The sequence below is a fragment of the Vitis vinifera genome, chromosome 15 (genome assembly GCF_030704535.1).
Source record: "Vitis vinifera cultivar Pinot Noir 40024 chromosome 15, ASM3070453v1".
Taxonomy (NCBI): Eukaryota; Viridiplantae; Streptophyta; class Magnoliopsida; order Vitales; family Vitaceae; genus Vitis; species Vitis vinifera.
The window spans coordinates 1,881,766-1,888,204 of NC_081819.1; the positions used below are offsets into that span (position 1 = coordinate 1,881,766).

A 6,439-nucleotide genomic window follows, 5' to 3' on the forward strand; every position below is an offset into this window, starting at 1 on the left:
ATTAGTACATTAACGTCACTCACATCCACCCCCGTGCAACGCATATGACCACACACTAGTACATAGAAAAGTAGATGACTAGATTAGGAGTTTTGGGCTAAAATGGGCTTCCCAAACTTAATATTAAAATTGGGCTTTTTCGAAAACTATTGTTCAAAGTAGCCCCCCATCCTGTTAAGAATGGCAACGGGCGGGTTTGGGACGGGTCACCCCTATCCCATTCCTGTCCCAAAAAGATTTAGTTATTTCCCAACCCGTCCCAAACCCGGGACGGGGCGGGACGGGGCATTCCCATCCCCGTATAGAGTTAAAATTATAATCCCATCCCCGGCCCATCCCGACCCGGGTATGTGTTGTCGGGGCGGGGCGGGGCGGGGCGGGGTGGGGGCAGGGCTGGGCGGGGCGGGGCGGGGCTTTGCTGTGCTTGCCTGGGTTGGGCTGGGTTGAACCTTGGAAAGAAAGCACTACTAATGCTTTTGAGTTAGATTAACCACAATTGAATCTTCATTTACATTGCTGCTGGAATGTATTAAGAAAGTAAAAATTACATCAAAGTTGAAGTTTGTTTACATAGTCTTCAACACACAATGAGTGTTGATGAGTAGAAAGATAGACAAATCATAACATATCAATCAAAGCAAGTAACCCACTTGGACTGAAGTTCGTTGGCTTTTAATTCACAAAATGGAGCCTGACTGCATACAAGGCACAGGGCTGATTGTAGCAATACTTAATGCCAAGCTTCCTTGTCTCTGACTGCATACAAGCTTTCTTGATCCGTCACATCATAAACCACCTACCAGAAAAGCAACCATATGAAACTACTTGCTTGCACAAAGGAAACTCAGAAATGGAACAATAAATGCAAAGAAAGAACTCAAAATGATTAACTCACAATAATTCCATGTGCTCCACGATAGTAGCTGCTAGTGATCGTCCTAAAACGTTCTTGCCCAGCAGTGTCCCACTGTATGTCCAGAGAAAAGCAGAAGGCTTATCAAATTTGTTAACAGAACAATGGTTTAAAGCAGTTGACACTGATTCCAGAACTGCCTAACATTTTCAATATCCACAACGTGTAAATTACAATATTCTAGGAAAAAAAAATTAAACAAAAAAAGAGACGTGACATTGCTAAAAGATGCAACTGACCAAAAAAATTACATAAATAAATAAATAGCTATGTATGTGTGCATGTAGTATGTATAAAAGAGGAAGAAGAATAAAGACTCCTACCAATTTCAACCTTTTTTCATAGAAAACTTTCAAAATGCCCAAGAAATAGCAAGAGAATTACATACATATCTTGATATTTCAGTTTGCTTATGATTGAAAGCAACATTAACACTGGAAATGCAATCTATAACCTCAATAGACAAAGCAAATTATAGGCAATTCAAAAACTTACAATTTGTAGTTTGATGGTCTTTCCATCCTGTTCCACAGTGCGAATTTTCTATATCACAGAAAATAAGCATAAGATCAGTTCTATACAATTACCAAAAAATAAAAAATTGAAGTCAAAACCAAAGGGGGGGAAAATGATTTCTTACAAAGTCAACCCCAATGGTGCTTATGTAACTCTCGAGATATGAATCATCCTGGATTAGAAAATAAAAAAAAGCATGGTTAGGAAAGAGAAGAATTCACCTGAGGAAACCCCAAACCAATGAAGCAATCACATGAATACAACACAAACAATTGAAGCACGCTTAATCAGAAATGGCCTAAAAGAATTGTTTTCATTTGGCAAACTTCTACATGTAGACTGAGTTGTTCATATTGAATAAAGAATTAATTGTTAAAGGGATGAAATAATCCTCATAATTGTGACTCAAACAAAGAAGCAAACCAGCCCTGTGTGGAAGAAAGATATATCTACCTGTAAGATTTTCCTGAAGCCATTTGGAATTTTTGGGACTTATGTGGCTGTCCCACCACCAAGAATACTTGCGTCTAGAAATAGGATGCGACAAGCTAGCCATGATACCAGTCAAGAACACCACCACAAACTATTCAAACCTTGGAAAAGGCCAGATCCTTGTACCGTTTGTAAAACCAGGGTAATGGATCCAAAGCAGGGCTTGATGATTACAGACTTAAACCACCCAATTCAATACCAAAAGACACACTGAAGCTTTGTACATCCCACTCGCTGTACCTGACCCCAAAATCAACCAAAAAGGGCAATAATTCAGTTTGAGAAGAACAAGAACTGATAAATGGGTGAGATCAGATTAGACAAGTCCTGAGACTGAATCAGAAATGGTTTGCAAGCTACCTGATTGATGGAAGAAAAGTCCAATTATCATGTACAAAAAGTAATGGCTCTCTTCAAAAAGTGCACGAACTACTGATCAAAGGCACCACGTAATATAAAAAAAAAAACAAAAAAACCAAGGTCAGTTATCATAATTCAATCGGGATTCCTTGAAAGTAAGAAACCCAGATGCTTCAAAGCACCAGCAATCGCAGATTTTCATGATCATCCAAAACCAACGTTCAAATGATGAATTTTGGCTAACTTGGGGCAATGCTGTGGCGTGTTTTTGAATAGGTACTTGCTGACTTTTCCCTAGCCTGAAACTTTTCCTCTGATTTATTCAATGGTCAACAATGTTCATACCAGTCCCCCAATGGCCACAAGGGGCAAGCGAATCGCAGACATAACAATGGCACTGCATTGTAGCACCAGCAGAGATCAGCAAAATTCTCCCATAGGAGTAACATAGAGAATGCTAATATTTATGGAGGCCAAAGTCTAAGAGAGTAATCTTACCTGGTCATAGTGCCTATCATGTGTGGTAGAATTAAAAGGAAATTTAGCACATTGGTCCCGTGAGTGAGGGTAATCTCTGCATGCAACCTACAACCAAAACAGAAAATAATGAATCAAAGTTGATACCAGAGAAAATTTGACAGCATCTTCCCAACTACACAGAAACTAAGAAATTGATAATAAAGGTGGGAAAAACTTAAGGAAAGGTTTTGTGTGAGATAGTAAAGCAAACGATACTGCAATGATGCAGCACAGCTGATCAATGCCACCTATAACATCTGAGCCCAAATAAATCCAAAATTCAAGAATGCTTCAAAGGTTCTTTCAATTCTGATATTGGTGAAATTCAGGATCAGCATTAGGTTTTCAAATTTGTATCCTTGGCACTTCAGTCATTTTTTTTGTTGTTTATTTTTTATTTTTTATTTTCAATGGGAACTTAAATGAGTTAAATCTATGGCATTACATTAATTTTAGTGTTGTTTTTATTAGTATCACAGTTGTGTTATTCCTCAGACAATATTTCTTCAAATAACAACATATGTAACTTTGTACTTCCAAGCTGCCTAAAAAGTGTTTAGCACATGAGAGATAATAGATCACAGTCAAGAGAGAATTCAGAAGGAAGCCTTAGTAACAGAAATGGCTCTTTTGCAGGGATTTTGTTTGCATGGTCCTATTAAGGTTGTTTGTTATAGGGACCTTCTTGATCTTACAAGCAGGATCAGCCCCTCCCAGCTTTGTCACATGCAGCAGCCAGGAACCAAAACAGGCCCATGTTTTCACCACCCAACCTTTCTCCATGTGGTAATTCAAACATGCCAGTCTCTGCCATATGGGAAAACAAGGCATGCCCACTTCTCTTTCCATTTAAAAGCTAGAGATCTAACTTCTCTCACATGCAGGAAACATGCCCTTTTTAGCTACAAGACCACATGTTCCAGAGTCGAAAGGTTAATAGCCTAATTGGCTGCCACCCCAGCTGCCACATGTTAAAGTGGCACATTTATACATATTTGTTTGGATGAGTAATCACTTCAAAAAAAACCTGACCGTGTAATAGAAACACCAATTCTAAAGCAGTATGATGCACCACCTAACTCAGTGCCTTGCAGATAACCGGATAGAACTGCCCAAGTCATAACAATGCACCCACATGATGGAGAAACAGTCTCCAAACAATCAGCATGTTCCTGAGAGCTGAAAGGGCCCAGCATGCCAGAAAGCATTATTAATTTGCCCAAATACTATTGATATCTGAATGCAGCATATAAGATAACAATATTGATGCTGCAAGTAAGATATTCAAGTTATAGAGATATTCTAAAAGAAATGCCAATTCTCCATGGAACAGGATAATAGCAAATAAAAATGTAAGGAAACACACTAATCGGGCATTGATACCATATAAAATCTCCATTAAAATGTAAAATCATATTATAAAAGTAAACTTAATTCAATTCCTGATTCAAAGAGAATGCAGGACTCATTATATTTTCACATTCACCATGACTAGAGTGTTCTCACATTTATTTCCTGATCTTTCCAAATTTTTGATAATTATACAATGCATGTGCATAGTAGGTATAGGTGGTAATTATATAGGGAAAAAGAACCTAAAATCAAATGTTCCAAGTACACACTTCCCACACTAAGACTACTTATCACTTTGTCTTAGCTACCAGTTTATAGGATCTTCATGTCACTTAATACTGAGAACAGTGGGACAAAAATCGGGGCCATCGTCCATAAAGGATCCTTTACCCCCCAATTTCAGCACTGCATGACAATGCAGTATTAAGTTCAACTGTCTACAACCACCAAAAGGTTCTATGGATTCTCACATGAAATTCAAAACAGCAAGAAGCTTCTATTTGATTGGAAAATATAAAAGGTTTGTAGGGGTGGCATCTCAGATCATACATACTTAATGAGCCAAAAAGTTCTTGTTCAACACAAGGAAATGCAATCCTTTAAAAAAAAAGAAAAAAGAAAGAGCATAATGTAACACAGCCTTGTTGTACACAAGGATATGCATTCTGAAAAACAAACAGCTAAAAGCGTAACATAACAACTTTAGCTAACCATAAATAATGGATATTAACAAAATGCCACCTATAAGAAAGCAGACAGAAGAAAAATAGTTGAAAGAAAGCTTTGCAATACCTGTGGACAAGGGGTGGGGAACACTCATGATGGAGATAAGATAGACCTTCTGCAGCTCCTATTGCAATTTTCAATCTGGTAATCCAATCAAGCCGGGCGTAGATCAACTAGTTCCTGTAAAGACTGTCAAAGACATGGGAGGATAAGTACAGGAAACTGAACAAAGAAGGAGCTTATACCTCCAATTGTATTGACAAAATATTACCTTGCGGTGGAGTCCAGTTTCAGATTGTTTAAGCCGGGCAAAAGCTGCATCAGACAACATCCTCTTCAGTGCAAGTTCATTTTCATTTGCATTAGCTTCAAGCTGAGGTTTTGTTGAGGACAGTGTAGAATTTTCAGCTTCCCCAATAACAGACTCTGCAGGGGTTTTTGATTTCTCAGACTACATTTTCAGATTGTTGCCATCTAAATTTTTCTTATTGTTCTTAAGAGATCTAAGAGGAGTACCAAGTCCCTCGACCGTCATCTCATTTTTTGTCTTTGCAGTAGATGGTTTCTTATCTTTCTCTATGTTGTTTTGATCCTGCAAATGCTGTATCCAGCACGCTCCAAGTTCCCATCTCACAAAAATTTCAAACAAAAGAAAAAGAAATATTACAAATTCTTTTTGGACTAACATAATTTCCTCATTCTCTACAAAATAAATAAATAAACAAAATAAAACCTTGGCTAGATCCATGAATAATGAGTTCCTAAGGCGCCAAGCAATTCTCAATTGTCAACGCAATCCAATAATCCACCCAATGGTAAGATTTCCTCAACTGTAACAGTATATTCACAAGTTCATAATGAATATCTCCACTTCTAGTGTAAAAACATGAGAACAGCATAGCTTACACAAGATACTTCAGTGACATGTTGTAGGGTTTGACAAAAACCTGTTAATATTAAGGGCATTGGCACCACCTTCAGGCTGATCAAGAAGTTCAATGCTTTGAAAATGAGTATCCATTTTGCTACTTTCTTTCCCTTCAAGTTTAACCACAACTATATACCCACAGTATCTGACATTGACAACACCAAGAGTGGCAAAATCCTGCACTCAAAATGCAAAATTTTCTTCAACCATTTTAGCGGAAACCACTTCATATATACTAATTCAAAAAGAAAATATTCCGGATTCAAGGAACAGTCCTACTGATTGATCATTTTTTTCAGAAATTATCTTACATGTGCAGCAGTATTTTCATCAGCAGTGATCCCTTTCAGTAGGTTTCTTTCTATAACACAGGATGTCAATCTAAAATAAAAGACCAGGTTCATTTGAGAATTTGTACCTTCCTTTTCAACGCATTGTTGGCTTCAATTAGCATATGTTCCTGCACCCACATTTCCTTACAAGGACTCTACCTTGCAAGTCTTGAACTTGATTGTAAAGAATGTGGTTCTTAGTTACAACCATGGTAATTAACATCATAGAAGACATGCCAAAATATAATATCCAAAATTAAAATATATCCATAAGCTTAACAACATTGAAAAAAAAAAAAA

The 6,439-nt window shown here is 37.6% G+C and overlaps 2 long non-coding RNA genes across 2 annotated transcripts; both read right to left on the reverse strand.

The window, feature by feature from the left end:
• Positions 1-529: 529 nt before the first annotated feature.
• LOC104881725 (uncharacterized) lies at positions 530-1,738 on the reverse strand. The gene is made up of 4 exons (XR_787683.3): positions 1,554-1,738; positions 1,409-1,456; positions 896-967; positions 530-796 (listed from the first exon to the last, which is right to left on the reverse strand). It is a non-coding gene; the product is annotated as an uncharacterized LOC104881725 (long non-coding RNA).
• Positions 1,739-5,517: 3,779 nt separating this feature from the next.
• On the reverse strand, positions 5,518-6,171 carry LOC109124053 (uncharacterized). The gene is made up of 3 exons (XR_002031945.2): positions 6,119-6,171; positions 5,827-5,984; positions 5,518-5,709 (listed from the first exon to the last, which is right to left on the reverse strand). It is a non-coding gene; the product is annotated as an uncharacterized LOC109124053 (long non-coding RNA).
• Positions 6,172-6,439: the final 268 nt, after the last annotated feature.